Below are 26,714 nucleotides of genomic sequence, written 5' to 3' on the forward strand. Positions count from 1 at the left end.
GCCATCATGGAGCGCCATCATGGAGGGCCAACATGGAGGGCCATCATAAAGGGCCATCATTCAAGGCCATCATAGAGCGCCATCATGGAGGGCCATCATGGAGCGCCATCATGGAGCGCCATCATGGAGGGCCATCATGGAGGGCCATCATGGAGGGCCATCATGGAGCGCCATCATGGAGGGCCATCATGGAGGGCCATCATAAAGGGCCATCATTCAAGGCCATCATGGAGCGCCATCATGGAGGGCCATCATGGAGCGCCATCATGGAGAGCAATCATGGAGGGCCATCATGGAGGGCCATCATGGAGGGCCATCATGGAGGGCCATCATGGAGCGCCATCATGGAGGGCCATCATAGAGGGCCATCATGGAGGGCCATCATGGAGGGCCATCATGGAGGGCCATCATGGAGCGCCATCATGGAGCGCCATCATGGAGGGCCATCATGGAGGGCCATCATGGAGGGCTATCATGGAGCGCCATCATGGAGCGCCATCATGGAGCGCCATCATGGAGAGCCATCATGGAGGGCCATCATGGAGGGCCATCATGGAGAGCCATCATGGAGCGCCATCATGGAGGGCCATCATGGAGGGCCATCATAAAGGGCCATCATTCAAGGCCATCATGGAGCGCCATCATGGAGCGCCATCATGGAGAGCCATCATTGAGCGCCATCATGGAGAGCCATCATGGAGGGCCATCATGGAGGGCCATCATGGAGGGCCATCATGGAGCGCCATCATGGAGGGCCATCATGGAGGGCCATCATGGAGCGCCATCATGGAGCGCCATCATGGAGGGCCATCATGGTGGGCCATCATGGAGGGCTATCATGGAGCGCCATCATGGAGCGTCATCATGGAGCGCCATCATGGAGAGCCATCATGGAGGGCCATCATGGAGGGCCATCATGGAGGGCCATCATGGAGGGCCATAATGGAGGGCCATCATGGAGGGCCATCATGGAGCGCCATCATGGAGGGCCATCATGGAGGGCCATCATGGAGGGCCATCATGGAGGGCCATCATGGAGGGCCATCATGGAGAGCCATCATGGAGGGCCATCATGGAGGGCCATCATGGAGGGCCATCATGGAGGGCCATCATGGAGGGCCATCATGGAGCGCCATCATGGAGGGCCATCATGGAGGGCCATCATAGAGGGCCATCATGGAGGGCCATAATGGAGCGCCATCATGGAGCGCCATCATGGAGGGCTATCATGGAGCGCCATCATAGAGGGCTATCATGGAGCGCCATGATGGAGTGCCATCATAGAGGGCTATCATGGAGCGCCATCATGGAGCGCCATCATAGAGGGCTATCATGGAGGGCCATCATGGAGCGCCATCATAGAGGGCTATCATGGAGCGCCATCATGGAGCGCCATCATAGAGGGCTATCATGGAGCGCCATCATGGAGCGCCATCATAGAGGGCTATCATGGAGCGCCATCATGGAGCGCCATCATGGAGCGCCATCATAGAGGGCTATCATGGAGCGCCATCATGGAGGGCCATCATGGAGCGCCATCATAGAAGGCTATCATAGAGCGCCATCATGGAGCGCCATTATGGAGCGCCATCATGGAGGGCTATCATGGAGCGCCATCATGGAGCGCCATCATGGAGCGCCATCATGGAGGGCCATCATGGAGAGCCATCATGGAGCGCCATCATGGAGCGCCATCATGGAGGGCTATTGTGGAGCGCCATCATGGAGCGCCATCATGAAGCGCCATCATGGAGAGCCATCATGGAGAGCCATCATGGAGCGCCATCATGGAGGGCCATCATGGAGGGCCATCATGGAGGGCCATCATGGAGGGCTATCATGGAGCGCCATCATGGAGGGCCATCATGGAGGGCCATCATGGAGGGCCATCATGGAGCGCCATCATGGAGCGCCATCATGGAGAGCCATCATGGAGGGCCATCATGGAGCGCCATCATGGAGCGCCATCATTGAGAGCCATCATGGAGGGCCATCATGGAGCGCCATCATGGTGGGCCATCATGGAGGGCCATCATGGAGCGCCATCATGAAGCGCCATCATGGAGGGCCATCATGGAGGGCCATCATGGAGGGCTATCATGGAGGGCCATCATGGAGCGCCATCATGGAGAGCCATCATGGAGAGCCATCATGGAGGGCCATCATGGAGCGCCATCATGGAGGGCCATCATGGAGCGCCATCATGGAGCGCCATCATGGAGGGCCATCATGGAGGGCCATCATGGAGCGCCATCATGGAGCGCCATCATGGAGGGCCATCATGGAGGGCCATCATGGAGGGCCATCATGGAGTGCCATCATGGAGCGCCATCATGGAGCGCCATCATGGAGCGCTATCATGGAGGGCCATCATGGAGGGCCATCATGGAGGGCTATCATGGAGGGCCATCATGGAGAGCCATCATGGAGGGCCATCATGGAGGGCCATCATGGAGGGCCATCATGGAGAGCCATCATGGAAAGCCATCATGGAGGGTCATCATGGAGAGCCATCATGGAGCGCCATCATGGAGGGCCATCATGGAGCGCCATCATGGAGGGCCATCATGGAGGGCCATCATGGAGGGCCATCATGGAGGGCCATCATGAAGGGCCATCATGGAGAGCCATCATGGAGGGCCATCATGGAGGGCCATCATGGAGGGCCATCATGGAGGGCCATCATGGAGAGCCATCATGGAGCGCCATCATGGAGGGCCATCATGGAGGGCCATCATGGAGGGCCATCATGGAGAGCCATCATGGAGAGCCATCATGGAGCGCCATCATGGAGAGCCATCATGGAGGGCCATCATGGAGCGCCATCATGGAGAGCCATCATAGAGGGCCATCATGGAGCGCCATCATGGAGAGCCATCATGGAGGGCCATCATTCAAGGCCATCATGGAGCGCCATCATGGAGGGCCATCATGGAGGGCCATCATGGAGGGCCATCATGGAGAGCCATCATGGAGGGCCATCATGGAGAGCCATCATGGAGGGCCATCATGAAGCGCCATCATGGAGGGCCATCATGGAGGGCCATCATGGAGGGCCATCATGGAGGGCCATCATTCAAGGCCATAATGGAGCGCCATCATGGAGGGCCATCATGGAGGGCCATCATGGAGGGCCATCATGGAGAGCCATCATGGGGCGCCATCATGGAGGGCCATCATGGAGCGCCATCATGGAGGGCCATCATGGAGGGCCATGATGGAGAGCCATCATGGAGCGCCATCATGGAGGCCCATCATGGAGCGCCATCATGGAGGGCCATCATGGAGGGCCATCATGGAGGGCCATCATGGAGAGCCATCATGAAGCGCCATCATGGAGGGCCATCATGGAGCGCCATCATGGAGGGCCATCATGGAGGGCCATCATGGAGAGCCATCATGGAGAGCCATCATGGAGGGCCATCATGGAGGGCCATCATGGAGGGCTATCATGAAGCGCCATCATGGAGGGCCATCATGGAGCGCCGTCATGGAGGGCCATCATGGAGGGCCATCATTCAAGGCCATCATGGAGCGCCATCATGGAGGGCCATCATGGAGGGCCATCATGGAGAGCCATCATGGAGGGCCATCATGGAGAGCCATCATGGAGGGCCATCATGAAGCGCCATCATGGAGGGCCATCATGGAGCGCCGTCATGGAGGGCCATCATGGAGGGCCATCATGGATTGCCATCATTCAAGGCCATCATTGAGAGCCATCATGGAGCGCCATCATGGAGGGCCATCATGGAGGGCCATCATGGATTGCCATCATTCAAGGCCATCATGGAGCGCCATCATGGAGAGCCATCATGGAGCGCCATCATGGAGGGCCATCATGGAGCGCCATCATGGAGGGCCATCATGGAGGGCCATCATGGAGGGCCATCATGGAGGGCCATCATGGAGGGCCATCATGGAGAGACATCATGGAGCGCCATCATGGAGGGCCATCATGGAGGGCCATCATGGAGCGCCATCATGGAGAGCCATCATAGAGGGCCATCATGGAGAGCCATCATGGAGAGCCATCATGGAGGGCCATCATTCAAGGCCATCATGGAGCGCCATCATGGAGGGCCATCATGGAGGGCCATCATGGAGAGCCATCATGGAGGGCCATCATGGAGAGCCATCATGGAGGGCCATCATGAAGCGCCATCATGGAGGGCCATCATGGAGCGCCGTCATGGAGGGCCATCATGGAGGGCCATCATTCAAGGCCATCACGGAGCGCCATCATGGAGGGCCATCATGGAGAGCCATCATGGGGCGCCATCATGGAGGGCCATCATGGAGCGCCATCATGGAGGGCCATCATGGAGGGCCATCATGGAGGGCCATCATGGAGAGCCATCATGGAGCGCCATCATGGAGGGCCATCATGGAGCGCCATCATGAAGGGCCATCATGGAGGGCCATCATGGAGAGCCATCATGGAGAGCCATCATGGAGGGCCATCATGGAGGGCCATCATGGAGGGCTATCATGGAGGGCCATCATTCAAGGCCATCATGGAGAGCCATCATGGAGCGCCATCATGGAGGGCCATCATGGAGGGTTTTCATGGAGGGCCATCATTCAAGGCCATCATGGAGCGCCATCATGGAGCGCCATCATGGAGAGCCATCATGGAGCGCCATCATGGAGCGCCATCATGGAGGGCCATCATGGAGCGCCATCATGGAGGGCCATCATGGAGGGCCATCATGGAGGGCCATCATGGAGGGCCATCATGGAGAGCCATCATGTAGCGCCATCATGGAGGGCCATCATGGAGGGCCATCATGGAGGGCCATCATGGAGAGCCATCATGGAGCGCCATCATGGAGGGCCATCATGGAGGGCCATTATGGAGGGCCATCATGGAGGGCCATCATGGAGAGCCATCATGGAGTGCCATCATGGAGGGCCATCATGGAGAGCCATCATAGAGAGCCATCATGGAGAGCCATCATGGAGAGCCATCATGCAGAGCCATCATGGAGGGCCATCATGGAGGGCCATCATGGAGGGCCATCATGGAGAGCCATCATGAAAGGGCCATCATGGAGGGCCATCATGAAAGGGCCATCATGGAGAGCCATCATGGAAAGCCATCATGGAGGGTCATCATGGAGAGCCATCATGGAGCGCCATCATGGAGGGCCATCATGGAGCGCCATCATGGAGGGCCATCATGGAGGGCCATCATGGAGGGCCATCATGGAGGGCCATCATGAAGGGCCATCATGGAGAGCCATCATGGAGGGCCATCATGGAGGGCCATTATGGAGGGCCATCATGGAGGGCCATCATGGAGAGCCATCATGGAGCGCCATCATGGAGGGCCATCATGGAGGGCCATCATGGAGGGCCATCATGGAGAGCCATCATGGAGAGCCATCATGGAGCGCCATCATGGAGAGCCATCATGGAGGGCCATCATGGAGCGCCATCATGGAGAGCCATCATAGAGGGCCATCATGGAGCGCCATCATGGAGAGCCATCATGGAGGGCCATCATTCAAGGCCATCATGGAGCGCCATCATGGAGGGCCATCATGGAGGGCCATCATGGAGGGCCATCATGGAGAGCCATCATGGAGGGCCATCATGGAGAGCCATCATGGAGGGCCATCATGAAGCGCCATCATGGAGGGCCATCATGGAGCGCCATCATGGAGGGCCATCATGGAGGGCCATCATTCAAGGCCATCATGGAGTGCCATCATGGAGGGCCATCATGGAGGGCCATCATGGAGGGCCATCATGGAGAGCCATCATAAGGCGCCATCATGGAGGGCCATCATGGAGCGCCATCATGGAGGGCCATCATGGAGGGCCATCATGGAGAGCCATCATGGAGCGCCATCATGGAGGCCCATCATGGAGCGCCATCATGGAGGGCCATCATGGAGGGCCATCATGGAGGGCCATCATGGAGAGCCATCATGGAGCGCCATCATGGAGGGCCATCATGGAGCGCCATCATGGAGGGCCATCATGGAGGGCCATCATGGAGAGCCATCATGGAGAGCCATCATGGAGGGCCATCATGGAGGGCCATCATGGAGGGCTATCATGAAGCGCCATCATGGAGGGCCATCATGGAGCGCCGTCATGGAGGGCCATCATGGAGGGCCATCATTCAAGGCCATCATGGAGCGCCATCATGGAGGGCCATCATGGAGGGCCATCATGGAGAGCCATCATGGAGGGCCATCATGGAGAGCCATCATGGAGGGCCATCATGAAGCGCCATCATGGAGGGCCATCATGGAGCGCCGTCATGGAGGGCCATCATGGAGGGCCATCATGGATTGCCATCATTCAAGGCCATCATGGAGAGCCATCATGGAGCGCCATCATGGAGGGCCATCATGGAGGGCCATCATGGATTGCCATCATTCAAGGCCATCATGGAGCGCCATCATGGAGAGCCATCATGGAGCGCCATCATGGAGGGCCATCATGGAGCGCCATCATGGAGGGCCATCATGGAGGGCCATCATGGAGGGCCATCATGGAGGGCCATCATGGAGGGCCATCGTGGAGAGCCATCATGGAGCGCCATCATGGAGGGCCATCATGGAGGGCCATCATGGAGCGCCATCATGGAGAGCCATCATAGAGGGCCATCATTCAAGGCCATCATGGAGCGCCATCATGGAGGGCCATCATGGAGGGCCATCATGGAGAGCCATCATGGAGGGCCATCATGGAGAGCCATCATGGAGGGCCATCATGAAGCGCCATCATGGAGGGCCATCATGGAGCGCCGTCATGGAGGGCCATCATGGAGGGCCATCATTCAAGGCCATCATGGAGCGCCATCATGGAGGGCCATCATGGAGAGCCATCATGGGGCGCCATCATGGAGGGCCATCATGGAGCGCCATCATGGAGGGCCATCATGGAGGGCCATCATGGAGGGCCATCATGGAGAGCCATCATGGAGCGCCATCATGGAGGGCCATCATGGAGCGCCATCATGAAGGGCCATCATGGAGGGCCATCATGGAGAGCCATCATGGAGAGCCATCATGGAGGGCCATCATGGAGGGCCATCATGGAGGGCTATCATGGAGGGCCATCATTCAAGGCCATCATGGAGAGCCATCATGGAGCGCCATCATGGAGGGCCATCATGGAGGGTTTTCATGGAGGGCCATCATTCAAGGCCATCATGGAGCGCCATCATGGAGCGCCATCATGGAGAGCCATCATGGAGCGCCATCATGGAGCGCCATCATGGAGGGCCATCATGGAGCGCCATCATGGAGGGCCATCATGGAGGGCCATCATGGAGGGCCATCATGGAGGGCCATCATGGAGAGCCATCATGTAGCGCCATCATGGAGGGCCATCATGGAGGGCCATCATGGAGGGCCATCATGGAGAGCCATCATGGAGCGCCATCATGGAGGGCCATCATGGAGGGCCATTATGGAGGGCCATCATGGAGGGCCATCATGGAGAGCCATCATGGAGAGCCATCATGGAGGGCCATCATGGAGAGCCATCATAGAGAGCCATCATGGAGGGCCATCATGGAGCGCCATCATGGAGGGCCATCATGGAGGGCCATCATGGAGGGCCATCATGGAGGGCCATCATGGAGGGCCATCATGGAGAGCCATCATGGAGCGCCATCATGGAGGGCCATCATGGAGGGCCATCATGGAGCGCCATCATGGAGAGCCATCATAGAGGGCCATCATGGAGAGCCATCATGGAGAGCCATCATGGAGGGCCATCATTCAAGGCCATCATGGAGCGCCATCATGGAGGGCCATCATGGAGGGCCATCATGGAGAGCCATCATGGAGGGCCATCATGGAGAGCCATCATGGAGGGCCATCATGAAGCGCCATCATGGAGGGCCATCATGGAGCGCCGTCATGGAGGGCCATCATGGAGGGCCATCATTCAAGGCCATCATGGAGCGCCATCATGGAGGGCCATCATGGAGAGCCATCAAGGGGCGCCATCATGGAGCGCCATCATGGAGCGCCATCATGGAGGGCCATCATGGAGGGCCATCATGGAGGGCCATCATGGAGAGCCATCATGGAGGGCCATCATGGAGGGCCATCATGGAGGGCCATCATGGAGAGCCATCATGGAGCTCCATCATGGAGGGCCATCATGGAGGGCCATTATGGAGGGCCATCATGGAGGGCCATCATGGAGAGCCATCATGGAGAGCCATCATGGAGGGCCATCATGGAGAGCCATCATAGAGAGCCATCATGGAGAGCCATCATGGAGAGCCATCATGCAGAGCCATCATGGAGGGCCATCATGGAGGGCCATCATGGAGGGCCATCATGGAGAGCCATCATGAAAGGGCCATCATGGAGGGCCATCATGAAAGGGCCATCATGGAGAGCCATCATGGAGAGCCTTCATGGAGAGCCATCATGGAGGGCCATCATAAAGGGCCATCATTCAAGGCCATCATAGAGCGCCATCATGGAGGGCCATCATGGAGCGCCATCATGGAGCGCCATCATGGAGGGCCATCATGGAGGGCCATCATGGAGGGCCATCATGGAGCGCCATCATGGAGGGCCATCATGGAGGGCCATCATAAAGGGCCATCATTCAAGGCCATCATGGAGCGCCATCATGGAGGGCCATCATGGAGCGCCATCATGGAGAGCAATCATGGAGGGCCATCATGGAGGGCCATCATGGAGGGCCATCATGGAGGGCCATCATGGAGCGCCATCATGGAGGGCCATCATAGAGGGCCATCATGGAGGGCCATCATGGAGGGCCATCATGGAGGGCCATCATGGAGCGCCATCATGGAGCGCCATCATGGAGGGCCATCATGGAGGGCCATCATGGAGGGCTATCATGGAGCGCCATCATGGAGCGCCATCATGGAGCGCCATCATGGAGAGCCATCATGGAGGGCCATCATGGAGGGCCATCATGGAGAGCCATCATGGAGCGCCATCATGGAGGGCCATCATGGAGGGCCATCATAAAGGGCCATCATTCAAGGCCATCATGGAGCGCCATCATGGAGCGCCATCATGGAGAGCCATCATTGAGCGCCATCATGGAGAGCCATCATGGAGGGCCATCATGGAGGGCCATCATGGAGGGCCATCATGGAGCGCCATCATGGAGGGCCATCATGGAGGGCCATCATGGAGCGCCATCATGGAGCGCCATCATGGAGGGCCATCATGGTGGGCCATCATGGAGGGCTATCATGGAGCGCCATCATGGAGCGTCATCATGGAGCGCCATCATGGAGAGCCATCATGGAGGGCCATCATGGAGGGCCATCATGGAGGGCCATCATGGAGGGCCATAATGGAGGGCCATCATGGAGGGCCATCATGGAGCGCCATCATGGAGGGCCATCATGGAGGGCCATCATGGAGGGCCATCATGGAGGGCCATCATGGAGGGCCATCATGGAGAGCCATCATGGAGGGCCATCATGGAGGGCCATCATGGAGGGCCATCATGGAGGGCCATCATGGAGGGCCATCATGGAGCGCCATCATGGAGGGCCATCATGGAGGGCCATCATAGAGGGCCATCATGGAGGGCCATAATGGAGCGCCATCATGGAGCGCCATCATGGAGGGCTATCATGGAGCGCCATCATAGAGGGCTATCATGGAGCGCCATGATGGAGTGCCATCATAGAGGGCTATCATGGAGCGCCATCATGGAGCGCCATCATAGAGGGCTATCATGGAGGGCCATCATGGAGCGCCATCATAGAGGGCTATCATGGAGCGCCATCATGGAGCGCCATCATAGAGGGCTATCATGGAGCGCCATCATGGAGCGCCATCATAGAGGGCTATCATGGAGCGCCATCATGGAGCGCCATCATGGAGCGCCATCATAGAGGGCTATCATGGAGCGCCATCATGGAGGGCCATCATGGAGCGCCATCATAGAAGGCTATCATAGAGCGCCATCATGGAGCGCCATTATGGAGCGCCATCATGGAGGGCTATCATGGAGCGCCATCATGGAGCGCCATCATGGAGCGCCATCATGGAGGGCCATCATGGAGAGCCATCATGGAGCGCCATCATGGAGCGCCATCATGGAGGGCTATTGTGGAGCGCCATCATGGAGCGCCATCATGAAGCGCCATCATGGAGAGCCATCATGGAGAGCCATCATGGAGCGCCATCATGGAGGGCCATCATGGAGGGCCATCATGGAGGGCCATCATGGAGGGCTATCATGGAGCGCCATCATGGAGGGCCATCATGGAGGGCCATCATGGAGGGCCATCATGGAGCGCCATCATGGAGCGCCATCATGGAGAGCCATCATGGAGGGCCATCATGGAGCGCCATCATGGAGCGCCATCATTGAGAGCCATCATGGAGGGCCATCATGGAGCGCCATCATGGTGGGCCATCATGGAGGGCCATCATGGAGCGCCATCATGAAGCGCCATCATGGAGGGCCATCATGGAGGGCCATCATGGAGGGCTATCATGGAGGGCCATCATGGAGCGCCATCATGGAGAGCCATCATGGAGAGCCATCATGGAGGGCCATCATGGAGCGCCATCATGGAGGGCCATCATGGAGCGCCATCATGGAGCGCCATCATGGAGGGCCATCATGGAGGGCCATCATGGAGCGCCATCATGGAGCGCCATCATGGAGGGCCATCATGGAGGGCCATCATGGAGGGCCATCATGGAGTGCCATCATGGAGCGCCATCATGGAGCGCCATCATGGAGCGCTATCATGGAGGGCCATCATGGAGGGCCATCATGGAGGGCTATCATGGAGGGCCATCATGGAGAGCCATCATGGAGGGCCATCATGGAGGGCCATCATGGAGGGCCATCATGGAGAGCCATCATGGAAAGCCATCATGGAGGGTCATCATGGAGAGCCATCATGGAGCGCCATCATGGAGGGCCATCATGGAGCGCCATCATGGAGGGCCATCATGGAGGGCCATCATGGAGGGCCATCATGGAGGGCCATCATGAAGGGCCATCATGGAGAGCCATCATGGAGGGCCATCATGGAGGGCCATCATGGAGGGCCATCATGGAGGGCCATCATGGAGAGCCATCATGGAGCGCCATCATGGAGGGCCATCATGGAGGGCCATCATGGAGGGCCATCATGGAGAGCCATCATGGAGAGCCATCATGGAGCGCCATCATGGAGAGCCATCATGGAGGGCCATCATGGAGCGCCATCATGGAGAGCCATCATAGAGGGCCATCATGGAGCGCCATCATGGAGAGCCATCATGGAGGGCCATCATTCAAGGCCATCATGGAGCGCCATCATGGAGGGCCATCATGGAGGGCCATCATGGAGGGCCATCATGGAGAGCCATCATGGAGGGCCATCATGGAGAGCCATCATGGAGGGCCATCATGAAGCGCCATCATGGAGGGCCATCATGGAGGGCCATCATGGAGGGCCATCATGGAGGGCCATCATTCAAGGCCATAATGGAGCGCCATCATGGAGGGCCATCATGGAGGGCCATCATGGAGGGCCATCATGGAGAGCCATCATGGGGCGCCATCATGGAGGGCCATCATGGAGCGCCATCATGGAGGGCCATCATGGAGGGCCATGATGGAGAGCCATCATGGAGCGCCATCATGGAGGCCCATCATGGAGCGCCATCATGGAGGGCCATCATGGAGGGCCATCATGGAGGGCCATCATGGAGAGCCATCATGAAGCGCCATCATGGAGGGCCATCATGGAGGGCCATCATGGAGGGCCATCATGGAGAGCCATCATGGAGAGCCATCATGGAGGGCCATCATGGAGGGCCATCATGGAGGGCTATCATGAAGCGCCATCATGGAGGGCCATCATGGAGCGCCGTCATGGAGGGCCATCATGGAGGGCCATCATTCAAGGCCATCATGGAGCGCCATCATGGAGGGCCATCATGGAGGGCCATCATGGAGAGCCATCATGGAGGGCCATCATGGAGAGCCATCATGGAGGGCCATCATGAAGCGCCATCATGGAGGGCCATCATGGAGCGCCGTCATGGAGGGCCATCATGGAGGGCCATCATGGATTGCCATCATTCAAGGCCATCATTGAGAGCCATCATGGAGCGCCATCATGGAGGGCCATCATGGAGGGCCATCATGGATTGCCATCATTCAAGGCCATCATGGAGCGCCATCATGGAGAGCCATCATGGAGCGCCATCATGGAGGGCCATCATGGAGCGCCATCATGGAGGGCCATCATGGAGGGCCATCATGGAGGGCCATCATGGAGGGCCATCATGGAGGGCCATCATGGAGAGACATCATGGAGCGCCATCATGGAGGGCCATCATGGAGGGCCATCATGGAGCGCCATCATGGAGAGCCATCATAGAGGGCCATCATGGAGAGCCATCATGGAGAGCCATCATGGAGGGCCATCATTCAAGGCCATCATGGAGCGCCATCATGGAGGGCCATCATGGAGGGCCATCATGGAGAGCCATCATGGAGGGCCATCATGGAGAGCCATCATGGAGGGCCATCATGAAGCGCCATCATGGAGGGCCATCATGGAGCGCCGTCATGGAGGGCCATCATGGAGGGCCATCATTCAAGGCCATCACGGAGCGCCATCATGGAGGGCCATCATGGAGAGCCATCATGGGGCGCCATCATGGAGGGCCATCATGGAGCGCCATCATGGAGGGCCATCATGGAGGGCCATCATGGAGGGCCATCATGGAGAGCCATCATGGAGCGCCATCATGGAGGGCCATCATGGAGCGCCATCATGAAGGGCCATCATGGAGGGCCATCATGGAGAGCCATCATGGAGAGCCATCATGGAGGGCCATCATGGAGGGCCATCATGGAGGGCTATCATGGAGGGCCATCATTCAAGGCCATCATGGAGAGCCATCATGGAGCGCCATCATGGAGGGCCATCATGGAGGGTTTTCATGGAGGGCCATCATTCAAGGCCATCATGGAGCGCCATCATGGAGCGCCATCATGGAGAGCCATCATGGAGCGCCATCATGGAGCGCCATCATGGAGGGCCATCATGGAGCGCCATCATGGAGGGCCATCATGGAGGGCCATCATGGAGGGCCATCATGGAGGGCCATCATGGAGAGCCATCATGTAGCGCCATCATGGAGGGCCATCATGGAGGGCCATCATGGAGGGCCATCATGGAGAGCCATCATGGAGCGCCATCATGGAGGGCCATCATGGAGGGCCATTATGGAGGGCCATCATGGAGGGCCATCATGGAGAGCCATCATGGAGTGCCATCATGGAGGGCCATCATGGAGAGCCATCATAGAGAGCCATCATGGAGAGCCATCATGGAGAGCCATCATGCAGAGCCATCATGGAGGGCCATCATGGAGGGCCATCATTGAGGGCCATCATGGAGAGCCATCATGAAAGGGCCATCATGGAGGGCCATCATGAAAGGGCCATCATGGAGAGCCATCATGGAAAGCCATCATGGAGGGTCATCATGGAGAGCCATCATGGAGCGCCATCATGGAGGGCCATCATGGAGCGCCATCATGGAGGGCCATCATGGAGGGCCATCATGGAGGGCCATCATGGAGGGCCATCATGAAGGGCCATCATGGAGAGCCATCATGGAGGGCCATCATGGAGGGCCATTATGGAGGGCCATCATGGAGGGCCATCATGGAGAGCCATCATGGAGCGCCATCATGGAGGGCCATCATGGAGGGCCATCATGGAGGGCCATCATGGAGAGCCATCATGGAGAGCCATCATGGAGCGCCATCATGGAGAGCCATCATGGAGGGCCATCATGGAGCGCCATCATGGAGAGCCATCATAGAGGGCCATCATGGAGCGCCATCATGGAGAGCCATCATGGAGGGCCATCATTCAAGGCCATCATGGAGCGCCATCATGGAGGGCCATCATGGAGGGCCATCATGGAGGGCCATCATGGAGAGCCATCATGGAGGGCCATCATGGAGAGCCATCATGGAGGGCCATCATGAAGCGCCATCATGGAGGGCCATCATGGAGCGCCATCATGGAGGGCCATCATGGAGGGCCATCATTCAAGGCCATCATGGAGTGCCATCATGGAGGGCCATCATGGAGGGCCATCATGGAGGGCCATCATGGAGAGCCATCATAAGGCGCCATCATGGAGGGCCATCATGGAGCGCCATCATGGAGGGCCATCATGGAGGGCCATCATGGAGAGCCATCATGGAGCGCCATCATGGAGGCCCATCATGGAGCGCCATCATGGAGGGCCATCATGGAGGGCCATCATGGAGGGCCATCATGGAGAGCCATCATGGAGCGCCATCATGGAGGGCCATCATGGAGCGCCATCATGGAGGGCCATCATGGAGGGCCATCATGGAGAGCCATCATGGAGAGCCATCATGGAGGGCCATCATGGAGGGCCATCATGGAGGGCTATCATGAAGCGCCATCATGGAGGGCCATCATGGAGCGCCGTCATGGAGGGCCATCATGGAGGGCCATCATTCAAGGCCATCATGGAGCGCCATCATGGAGGGCCATCATGGAGGGCCATCATGGAGAGCCATCATGGAGGGCCATCATGGAGAGCCATCATGGAGGGCCATCATGAAGCGCCATCATGGAGGGCCATCATGGAGCGCCGTCATGGAGGGCCATCATGGAGGGCCATCATGGATTGCCATCATTCAAGGCCATCATGGAGAGCCATCATGGAGCGCCATCATGGAGGGCCATCATGGAGGGCCATCATGGATTGCCATCATTCAAGGCCATCATGGAGCGCCATCATGGAGAGCCATCATGGAGCGCCATCATGGAGGGCCATCATGGAGCGCCATCATGGAGGGCCATCATGGAGGGCCATCATGGAGGGCCATCATGGAGGGCCATCATGGAGGGCCATCGTGGAGAGCCATCATGGAGCGCCATCATGGAGGGCCATCATGGAGGGCCATCATGGAGCGCCATCATGGAGAGCCATCATAGAGGGCCATCATTCAAGGCCATCATGGAGCGCCATCATGGAGGGCCATCATGGAGGGCCATCATGGAGAGCCATCATGGAGGGCCATCATGGAGAGCCATCATGGAGGGCCATCATGAAGCGCCATCATGGAGGGCCATCATGGAGCGCCGTCATGGAGGGCCATCATGGAGGGCCATCATTCAAGGCCATCATGGAGGGCCATCATGGAGCGCCATCATGGAGGGCCATCATGGAGGGCCATCATGGAGGGCCATCATGGAGGGCCATCATGGAGAGCCATCATGTAGCGCCATCATGGAGGGCCATCATGGAGGGCCATCATGGAGGGCCATCATGGAGAGCCATCATGGAGCGCCATCATGGAGGGCCATCATGGAGGGCCATTATGGAGGGCCATCATGGAGGGCCATCATGGAGAGCCATCATGGAGAGCCATCATGGAGGGCCATCATGGAGAGCCATCATAGAGAGCCATCATGGAGGGCCATCATGGAGCGCCATCATGGAGGGCCATCATGGAGGGCCATCATGGAGGGCCATCATGGAGGGCCATCATGGAGGGCCATCATGGAGAGCCATCATGGAGCGCCATCATGGAGGGCCATCATGGAGGGCCATCATGGAGCGCCATCATGGAGAGCCATCATAGAGGGCCATCATGGAGAGCCATCATGGAGAGCCATCATGGAGGGCCATCATTCAAGGCCATCATGGAGCGCCATCATGGAGGGCCATCATGGAGGGCCATCATGGAGAGCCATCATGGAGGGCCATCATGGAGAGCCATCATGGAGGGCCATCATGAAGCGCCATCATGGAGGGCCATCATGGAGCGCCGTCATGGAGGGCCATCATGGAGGGCCATCATTCAAGGCCATCATGGAGCGCCATCATGGAGGGCCATCATGGAGAGCCATCAAGGGGCGCCATCATGGAGGGCCATCATGGAGCGCCATCATGGAGGGCCATCATGGAGGGCCATCATGGAGGGCCATCATGGAGAGCCATCATGTAGCGCCATCATGGAGGGCCATCATGGAGGGCCATCATGGAGGGCCATCATGGAGAGCCATCATGGAGCTCCATCATGGAGGGCCATCATGGAGGGCCATTATGGAGGGCCATCATGGAGGGCCATCATGGAGAGCCATCATGGAGAGCCATCATGGAGGGCCATCATGGAGAGCCATCATAGAGAGCCATCATGGAGAGCCATCATGGAGAGCCATCATGCAGAGCCATCATGGAGGGCCATCATGGAGGGCCATCATGGAGGGCCATCATGGAGAGCCATCATGAAAGGGCCATCATGGAGGGCCATCATGAAAGGGCCATCATGGAGAGCCATCATGGAGAGCCTTCATGGAGAGCCATCATGGAGGGCCATCATGGAGGGCCATCATGGAGAGCCATCATGGAGAGCCATCATGGAGGGCCATCATGGAGAGCCATCATGGAGCGCCATCATGGAGGGCCATCATGGAGCGCCATCATGGAGGGCCATCATGGAGGGCCATCATGGAGGGCCATCATGGAGGGCCATCATGGAGGGCCATCATGGAGAGCCATCATGGAGGGCCATCATGGAGGGCCATCATGGAGGGCCATCATGGAGGGCCATCATGGAGAGCCATCATGGAGCGCCATCATGGAGGGCCATCATGGAGGGCCATCATGGAGGGCCATCATGGAGAGCCATCATGGAGGGCCATCATGGAGGGCCATCATGGAGGGCCATCATGGAATGCCATCATGGAGGGCCATCATGGAGGGCCATCATGGAGGGCCATCATAAAGGGCCATCATTCAAGGCCATCATGGAGCGCCATCATGGAGGGCCATCATGGAGCGCCGTCATGGAGAGCCATCGTGGAGGGCCATCATGGAGCGCCATCATGGAGGGCCATCATGGAGGGCCATCATGGAGGGCCATCATGGAGGGCCATCATGGAGCGCCATCATGGAGGGCCATCATGGAAGGCCATCATGGAGCGCCATCATGGAGGGCCAACATGGAGGGCCATCATAAAGGGCCATCATTCAAGGCCATCATAGAGCGCCATCATGGAGGGCCATCATGGAGCGCCATCATGGAGCGTCATCATGGAGGGCCATCATGGAGGGCCATCATGGAGGGCCATCATGGAGCGCCATCATGGAGGGCCATCATGGAGGGCCATCATAAAGGGCCATCATTCAAGGCCATCATGGAGCGCCATCATGGAGGGCCATCATGGAGCGCCATCATGGAGAGCCATCATGGAGGGCCATCATGGAGGGCCATCATGGAGGGCCATCATGGAGGGCCATCATGGAGCGCCATCATGGAGGGCCATCATGGAAGGCCATCATGGAGGGCCATCATGGAGGGCCATCATGGAGGGCCATCATGGAGCGCCATCATGGAGCGCCATCATGGAGGGCCATCATGGAGGGCCATCATGGAGGGCTATCATGGAGCGCCATCATGGAGCGCCATCATGGAGCGCCATCATGGAGAGCCATCATGGAGGGCCATCATGGAGGGCCATCATAGAGAGCCATCATGGAGCGCCATTATGGAGGGCCATCATGGAGGGCCATCATAAAGGGCCATCATTCAAGGCCATCATGGAGCGCCATCATGGAGCGCCATCATGGAGAGCCATCATGGAGCGCCATCATGGAGAGCCATCATGGAGGGCCATCATGGAGGGCCATCATGGAGGGCCATCATGGAGCGCCATCATGGAGGGCCATCATGGAGGGCCATCATGGAGCGCCATCATGGAGCGCCATCATGGAGGGCCATCATGGAGGGCCATCATGGAGCGCCATCATGGAGCGCCATCATGGAGGGCCATCATGGAGGGCCATCATGGAGGGCTATCATGGAGCGCCATCATGGAGCGTCATCATGGAGCGCCATCATGGAGAGCCATCATGGAGGGCCATCATGGAGGGACATCATGGAGGGCCATCATGGAGGGCCATCATGGAGAGCCATCATGGAGGGCCATCATGGAGGGCCATCATGGAGGGCCATCATGGAGAGCCATCATGGAGGGCCATCATGGAGGGCCATCATGGAGGGCCATCATGGAGCGCCATCATGGAGGGCCATCATGGAGGGCCATCATGGAGGGCCATAATGGAGCGCCATCATTGAGCGCCATCATGGAGGGCTATCATGGAGCGCCATCATAGAGGGCTATCATGGAGCGCCATCATGGAGTGCCATCATAGAGGGCTATTATGGAGCGCCATCATGGAGCGCCATCATAGAGGGCTATCATGGAGGGCCATCATGGAGCGCCATCATAGAGGGCTATCATGGAGCGCCATCATGGAGCGCCATCATAGAGGGCTATCATGGAGCGCCATCATGGAGCGCCATCATAGAGGGCTATCATGGAGCGCCATCATGGAGCGCCATCATGGAGCGCCATCATAGAGGGCTATCATGGAGCGCCATCATGGAGGGCCATCATGGAGCGCCATCATAGAGGGCTATCATGGAGCGCCATCATGGAGCGCCATCATGGAGCGCCATCATGGAGGGCTATCATGGAGCGCCATCATGGAGCGCCATCATGGAGCGCCATCATGGAGGGCCATCATGGAGAGCCATCATGGAGCGCCATCATGGAGCGCCATCATGGAGGGCTATTATGGAGCGCCATCATGGAGCGCCATCATGAAGCGCCATCATGGAGAGCCATCATGGAGAGCCATCATGGAGCGCCATCATGGAGGGCCATCATGGAGGGCCATCATGGAGGGCCATCATGGAGGGCCATCATGGAGGGCCATCATGGAGCGCCATCATGGAGAGCCATCATGGAGGGCCATCATGGAGGGCCATCATGGAGGGCCATCATGGAGGGCCATCATGGAGAGCCATCATAAAGGGCCATCATTCAAGGCCATCATGGAGCGCCATCATGGAGGGCCAACATGGAGGGCCATCATAAAGGGCCATCATTCAAGGCCATCATAGAGCGCCATCATGGAGGGCCATCATGGAGCGCCATCATGGAGCGCCATCATGGAGGGCCATCATGGAGGGCCATCATGGAGGGCCATCATGGAGCGCCATTATGGAGGGCCATCATGGAGGGCCATCATAAAGGGCCATCATTCAAGGCCATCATGGAGCGCCATCATGGAGGGCCATCATGGAGCGCCATCATGGAGAGCCATCATGGAGGGCCATCATGGAGGGCCATCATGGAGGGCCATCATGGAGAGCCATCATGAAAGGGCCATCATGGAGGGCCATCATGAAAGGGCCATCATGGAGAGCCATCATGGAGAGCCATCATGGAGAGCCATCATGGAGGGCCATCATGGAGGGTCATCATGGAGAGCCATCATGGAGAGCCATCATGGAGGGCCATCATGGAGAGCAATCATGGAGCGCCATCATGGAGGGCCATCATGGAGCGCCATCATGGAGGGCCATCATGGAGGGCCATCATGGAGGGCCATCATGGAGGGCCATCATGGAGAGCCATCATGGAGGGCCATCATGGCGGGCCATCATGGAGGGCCATCATGGAGGGCCATCATGGAGAGCCATCATGGAGCGCCATCATGGAGGGCCATCATGGAGGGCCATCATGGAGGGCCATCATGGAGAGCCATCATGGAGGGCCATCATGGAGGGCCATCATGGAGGGCCATCATGGAATGCCATCATAGAGGGCCATCATGGAGGGCCATCATGGAGGGCCATCATAAAGGGCCATCATTCAAGGCCATCATGGAGCGCCATCATGGAGGGCCATCATGGAGCGCCGTCATGGAGAGCCATCGTGGAGGGCCATCATGGAGCGCCATCATGGAGGGCCATCATGGAGGGCCATCATTGAGGGCCATCATGGAGGGCCATCATGTAGCGCCATCATGGAGGGCCATCATGGAGGGCCATCATGGAGCGCCATCATGGAGGGCCAACATGGAGGGCCATCATAAAGGGCCATCATTCAAGGCCATCATAGAGCGCCATCATGGAGGGCCATCATGGAGGGCCATCATAAAGGGCCATCATTCAAGGCCATCATGGAGCGCCATCATGGAGGGCCATCATGGAGGGCCATCATAAAGGGCCATCATTCAAGGCCATCATGGAGCGCCATCATGGAGGGCCATCATGGAGCGCCATCATGGAGAGCAATCATGGAGGGCCATCATGGAGGGCCATCATGGAGGGCCATCATGGAGGGCCATCATGGAGCGCCATCATGGAGGGCCATCATAGAGGGCCATCATGGAGGGCCATCATGGAGGGCCATCATGGAGGGCCATCATGGAGCGCCATCATGGAGCGCCATCATGGAGGGCCATCATGGAGGGCCATCATGGAGGGCTATCATGGAGCGCCATCATGGAGCGCCGTCATGGAGCGCCATCATGGAGAGCCATCATGGAGGGCCATCATGGAGGGCCATCATGGAGAGCCATCATGGAGCGCCATCATGGAGGGCCATCATGGAGGGCCATCATAAAGCGCCATCATTCAAGGCCATCATGGAGCGCCATCATGGAGCGCCATCATGGAGAGCCATCATTGAGCGCCATCATGGAGAGCCATCATGGAGGGCCATCAATGAGGGCCATCATGGAGGGCCATCATGGAGCGCCATCATGGAGGGCCATCATGGAGGGCCATCATGGAGCGCCATCATGGAGCGCCATCATGGAGGGCCATCATGGAGGGCCATCATGGAGGGCTATCATGGAGCGCCATCATGGAGCGTCATCATGGAGCGATATCATGGAGAGCCATCATAGAGGGCCATCATGGAGGGCCATCATGGAGGGCCATCATGGAGAGCCATCATGGAGGGCCATCATGGAGGGCCATCATGGAGGGCCATCATGGAGGGCCATCATGGAGGGCCATCATGGAGGGCCATCATGGAGGGCCATCATTCAAGGCCATCATGGAGCGCCATCATGGAGCGCCATCATTGAGAGCCATCATGGAGCGCCATCATGGAGCGCCATCATGGAGGGCCATCATGGAGCGCCATCATGGAGGGCCATCATGGAGGGCCATCATGGAGGGCCATCATGGTGGGCCATCATGGAGAGCCATCATGTAGCGCCATCATGGAGGGCCATCATGGAGGGCCATCATGGAGGGCCATCATGGAGAGCCATCATGGAGCGCCATCATGGAGGGCCATCATGGAGGGCCATCATGGAGGGCCATCATGGAGGGCCATCATGGAGAGCCATCATGGAGAGCCATCATGGAGGGCCATCATGGAGAGCCATCATAGAGAGCCATCATGGAGAGCCATCATGGAGAGCCATCATGCAGAGCCATCATGGAGGGCCATCATGGAGGGCCATCATGGAGGGCCATCATGGAGAGCCATCATGAAAGGGCCATCATGGAGGGCCATCATGAAAGGGCCATCATGGAGAGCCATCATGGAGAGCCATCATGGAGAGCCATCATGGAAGGCCATCATGGAGGGCCATCATGGAGAGCCATCATGGAGAGCCATCATGGAGGGCCATCATGGAGAGCCATCATGGAGCGCTATCATGGAGGGCCATCATGGAGCGCCATCATGGAGGGCCATCATGGAGGGCCATCATGGAGGGCCATCATGGAGGGCCATCATGGAGAGCCATCATGGAGGGCCATCATGGAGGGCCATCATGGAGGGCCATCATGGAGGGCCATCATGGAGAGCCATCATGGAGCGCCATCATGGAGGGCCATCATGGAGGGCCATCATGGAATGCCATCATGGAGGGCCATCATGGAGGGCCATCATGGAGGGCCATCATAAAGGGCCATCATTCAAGGCCATCATGGAGCGCCATCATGGAGGGCCATCATGGAGCGCCGTCATGGAGAGCCATCGTGGAGGGCCATCATGGAGCGCCATCATGGAGGGCCATCATGGTGGGCCATCATGGAGGGCCATCATGGAGGGCCATCATGGAGCGCCATCATGGAGGGCCATCATGGAGGGCCATCATGGAGCGCCATCATGGAGGGCCAACATGGAGGGCCATCATAAAGGGCCATCATTCAAGGCCATCATAGAGCGCCATCATGGAGGGCCATCATGGAGCGCCATCATGGAGCGCCATCATGGAGGGCCATCATGGAGGGCCATCATGAAGGGCCATCATGGAGCGCCATCATGGAGGGCCATCATGGAGGGCCATCATAAAGGGCCATCATTCAAGGCCATCATGGAGCGCCATCATGGAGGGCCATCATGGAGCGCCATCATGGAGAGCCATCATGGAGGGCCATCATGGAGGGCCATCATGGAGGGCCATCATGGAGGGCCATCATGGAGCGCCATCATGGAGGGCCATCATGGAGGGCCATCATGGAGGGCCATCATGGAGGGCCATCATGGAGGGCCATCATGGAGCGCCATCATGGAGCGCCATCATGGAGGGCCATCATGGAGGGCCATCATGGAGGGCTATCATGGAGCGCCATCATGGAGCGCCATCATGGAGCGCCATCATGGAGAGCCATCATGGAGGTCCATCATGGAGGGCCATCATGGAGAGCCATCATGGAGCGCCATTATGGAGGGCCATCATGGAGGGCCATCATAAAGGGCCATCATTCAAGGCCATCATGGAGCGCCATCATGGAGCGCCATCATGGAGAGCCATCATGGAGCGCCATCATGGAGGGCCATCATGGAGGGCCATCATGGAGCGCCATCATGGAGGGCCATCATGGAGGGCCATCATGGAGCGCCATCATGGAGCGCCATCATGGAGGGCCATCATGGAGGGCCATCATGGAGGGCTATCATGGAGCGCCATCATGGAGCGTCATCATGGAGCGATATCATGGAGAGCCATCATGGAGGGCCATCATGGAGGGCCATCATGGAGGGCCATCATGGAGGGCCATCATGGAGAGCCATCATGGAGGGCCATCATGGAGGGCCATCATGGAGGGCCATCATGGAGGGCCATCATGGAGGGCCATCATGGAGGGCCATCATGGAGCGCCATCATGGAGGGCCATCATGGAGGGCCATCATGGAGGGCCATCATGGAGGGCCATAATGGAGCGCCATCATGGAGCGCCATCATGGAGGGCTATCATGGAGCGCCATCATAGAGGTCTATCATGGAGCGCCATGATGGAGTGCCATCATAGAGGGCTATCATGGAGGGCCATCATGGAGCGCCATCATAGAGGGCTATCATGGAGCGCCATCATAGAGGGCTATCATGGAGCGCCATCATGGAGCGCCATCATAGAGGGCTATCATGGAGCGCCATCATGGAGCGCCATCATGGAGCGCCATCATAGAGGGCTATCATGGAGCGCCATCATGGAGGGCCATCATGGAGCGCCATCATAGAAGGCTATCATGGAGCGCCATCATGGAGCGCCATTATGGAGCGCCATCATGGAGGGCTATCATGGAGCGCCATCATGGAGCGCCATCATGGAGAGCCATCATGGAGCGCCATCATGGAGCGCCATCATGGAGGGCTATTATGGAGCGCCATCATGGAGCGCCATCATGAAGCGCCATCATGGAGAGCCATCATGGAGAGCCATCATGGAGCGCCATCATGGAGGGCCATCATGGAGGGCCATCATGGAGGGCCATCATGGAGGGCCATCATGGAGGGCTATCATGGAGCGCCATCATGGAGCGCCATCATGGAGGGCCATCATGGAGGGCCATCATGGAGGGCCATCATGGAGCGCCATCATGGAGCGCCATCATGGAGAGCCATCATGGAGGGCCATCATGGAGCGCCATCATGGAGCGCCATCATGGAGAGCCATCATGGAGGGCCATCATGGAGCGCCATCATGGTGGGCCATCATGGAGGGCCATCATGGAGCGCCATCATGAAGCGCCATCATGGAGGGCCATCATGGAGAGCCATCATGGAGGGCTATCATGGAGGGCCATCATGGAGCGCCATCATGGAGAGCCATCATGGAGAGCCATCATGGAGGGCCATCATGGAGCGCCATCATGGAGGGCCATCATGGAGCGCCATCATGGAGCGCCATCATGGAGGGCCATCATGGAGGGCCATCATGGAGCGCCATCATGGAGCGCCATCATTGAGGGCCATCATGGAGGGCCATCATGGAGGGCCATCATGGAGTGCCATCATGGAGCGCCATCATGGAGCGCCATCATGGAGCGCTATCATGGAGGGCCATCATGGAGGGCAATCATGGAGGGCTATCATGGAGGGCCATCATGGAGAGCCATCATGGAGGGCCATCATGGAGGGCCATCATGGAGGGCCATCATGGAGAGCCATATGGAAAGCCATCATGGAGGGCCATCATGGAGAGCCATCATGGAGCGCCATCATGGAGGTCCATCATGGAGCGCCATCATGGAGGGCCATCATGGAGGGCCATCATGGAGGGCCATCATGGAAAGCCATCATGGAGGGCCATCATGGAGGGCCATCATGGAGGGCCATCATGGAGGGCCATCATGGAGAGCCATCATGGAGCGCCATCATGGAGGGCCATCATGGAGGGCCATCATGGAGGGCCATCATGGAGAGCCATCATGGAGAGCCATTATGGAGCGCCATCATGGAGAGCCATCATGGAGGGCCATCATAGAGCGCCATCATGGAGAGCCATCATAGAGGGCCATCATGGAGCGCCATCATGGAGAGCCATCATGGAGGGCCATCATTCAAGGCCATCATGGAGCGCCATCATGGAGGGCCATCATGGAGGGCCATCATGGAGGGCCATCATGGAGAGCCATCATGGAGGGCCATCATGGAGAGCCATCATGGAGGGCCATCATGAAGCGCCATCATGGAGGGCCATCATGGAGCGCCATCATGGAGGGCCATCATGGAGGGCCATTATTCAAGGCCATCATGGAGCGCCATCATGGAGGGCCATCATGGAGGGCCATCATGGAGGGCCATCATGGAGAGCCATCATGGGGCGCTATCATGGAGGGCCATCATGGAGCGCCATCATGGAGGGCCATCATGGAGGGCCATCATGGAGAGCCATCATGGAGCGCCATCATGGAGGCCCATCATGGAGCGCCATCATGGAGGGCCATCATGGAGGGCCATCATGGAGGGCCATCATGGAGAGCCATCATGGAGCGCCATCATGGAGGGCCATCATGGAGCGCCAACATGGAGGGCCATCATGGAGGGCCATCATGGAGAGCCATCATGGAGAGCCATCATGGAGGGCCATCATGGAGGGCCATCATGGAGGGCTATCATGGAGGGCCATCATTCAAGGCCATCATGGAGAGCCATCATGGAGCGCCATCATGGAGGGCCATCATGGAGGGCCATCATGGAGGGCCATCATTCAAGGCCATCATGGAGCGCCATCATGGAGCGCCATCATGGAGAGCCATCAGGGAGCGCCATCATGGAGGGCCATCATGGAGCGCCATCATGGAGGGCCATCATGGAGGGCCATCATGGAGGGCCATCATGGAGGGCCATCATGGAGGGCCATCATGGAGAGCCATCATGGAGCGCAATCATGGAGGGCCATCATGGAGGGCCATCATGGAGGGCCATCATGGAGCGCCATCATGGAGAGCCATCATGGAGCGCCATCATGGAGGGCCATCATGGAGGGCCATCATAGAGAGCCATCATGGAGCGCCATCATGGAGGGCCATCATGGAGGGCCATCATGGAGGGCCATCATGGAGGGCCATCATGGAGAGCCATCATGGAGAGCCATCATGGAGGGCCATCATGGAGGGCCATCATGGAGGGCCATCATGGAGCGCCATCATGGAGGGCCATCATGGAGGGCCATCATGGAGCGCCATCATGGAGAGCCATCATGGAGGGCCATCATGGAGAGCCATCATGGAGAGCCATCATGGAGAGCCATCATGGAGGGCCATCATGGAGGGCCATCATGGAGGGCCATCATGGAGAGCCATCATGAAAGGGCCATCATGGAGGGCCATCATGAAAGCGCCATCATGGAGAGCCATCATGGAGAGCCATCATGGAGGGCCATCATGGAGAGCCATCATGGAGAGCCATCGTGGAGGGCCATCATGGAGGGCCATCATGGAGGGCCATCATGAAAGGGCCATCATGGAGAGCTATCATGGAGAGCCATCATGGAGGGCCATCATGGAGGGCCATCATTGAGGGCCATCATGGAGGGCCATCATGGAGAGCCATCATGAAAGAGCCATCTTGGAGAGCCATCATGGAGGGCCATTATGGAGGGCCATCATGGAGGGCCATCATGGAGAGCCATCATGGAGGGCCATTATGGAGGGCCATCATGGAGGGCCATCATGGAGAGCCATCATGGAGGGCCATCATGGAGGGCCATCATGGAGGGCCATCATGAAAGGGCCATCATGGAGAGCCATCATGGAGGGCCATCATGGAGGGCCATCATGGAGAGCCATCATGGAGGGCCATTATGGAGAGCCATCATGGAGGGCCATCATGGAGGGCCATCATGGAGAGCCATCATGGAGGGCCATCATGGAGGGCTATCATGGAGGGCCATCATGGAGGGCCATCATGGAGAGCCATCATGAAAGTGCCATCATGGAGAGCCATCATGGAGGGCCATTATGGAGGGCCATCATGGAGAGCCATCATGGAGGGCCATCATGGAGAGCCATCATGGAGGGCCATCATGGAGGGCTATCATGGAGGGCCATCATGGAGAGCCATCATGGAGAGCCATCATGAAAGTGCCATCATGGAGAGCCATCATGGAGGGCCATTA

Source organism: Procambarus clarkii, chromosome 58 (assembly GCF_040958095.1).
Source record: "Procambarus clarkii isolate CNS0578487 chromosome 58, FALCON_Pclarkii_2.0, whole genome shotgun sequence".
Classification (NCBI taxonomy): Eukaryota; Metazoa; Arthropoda; class Malacostraca; order Decapoda; family Cambaridae; genus Procambarus; species Procambarus clarkii.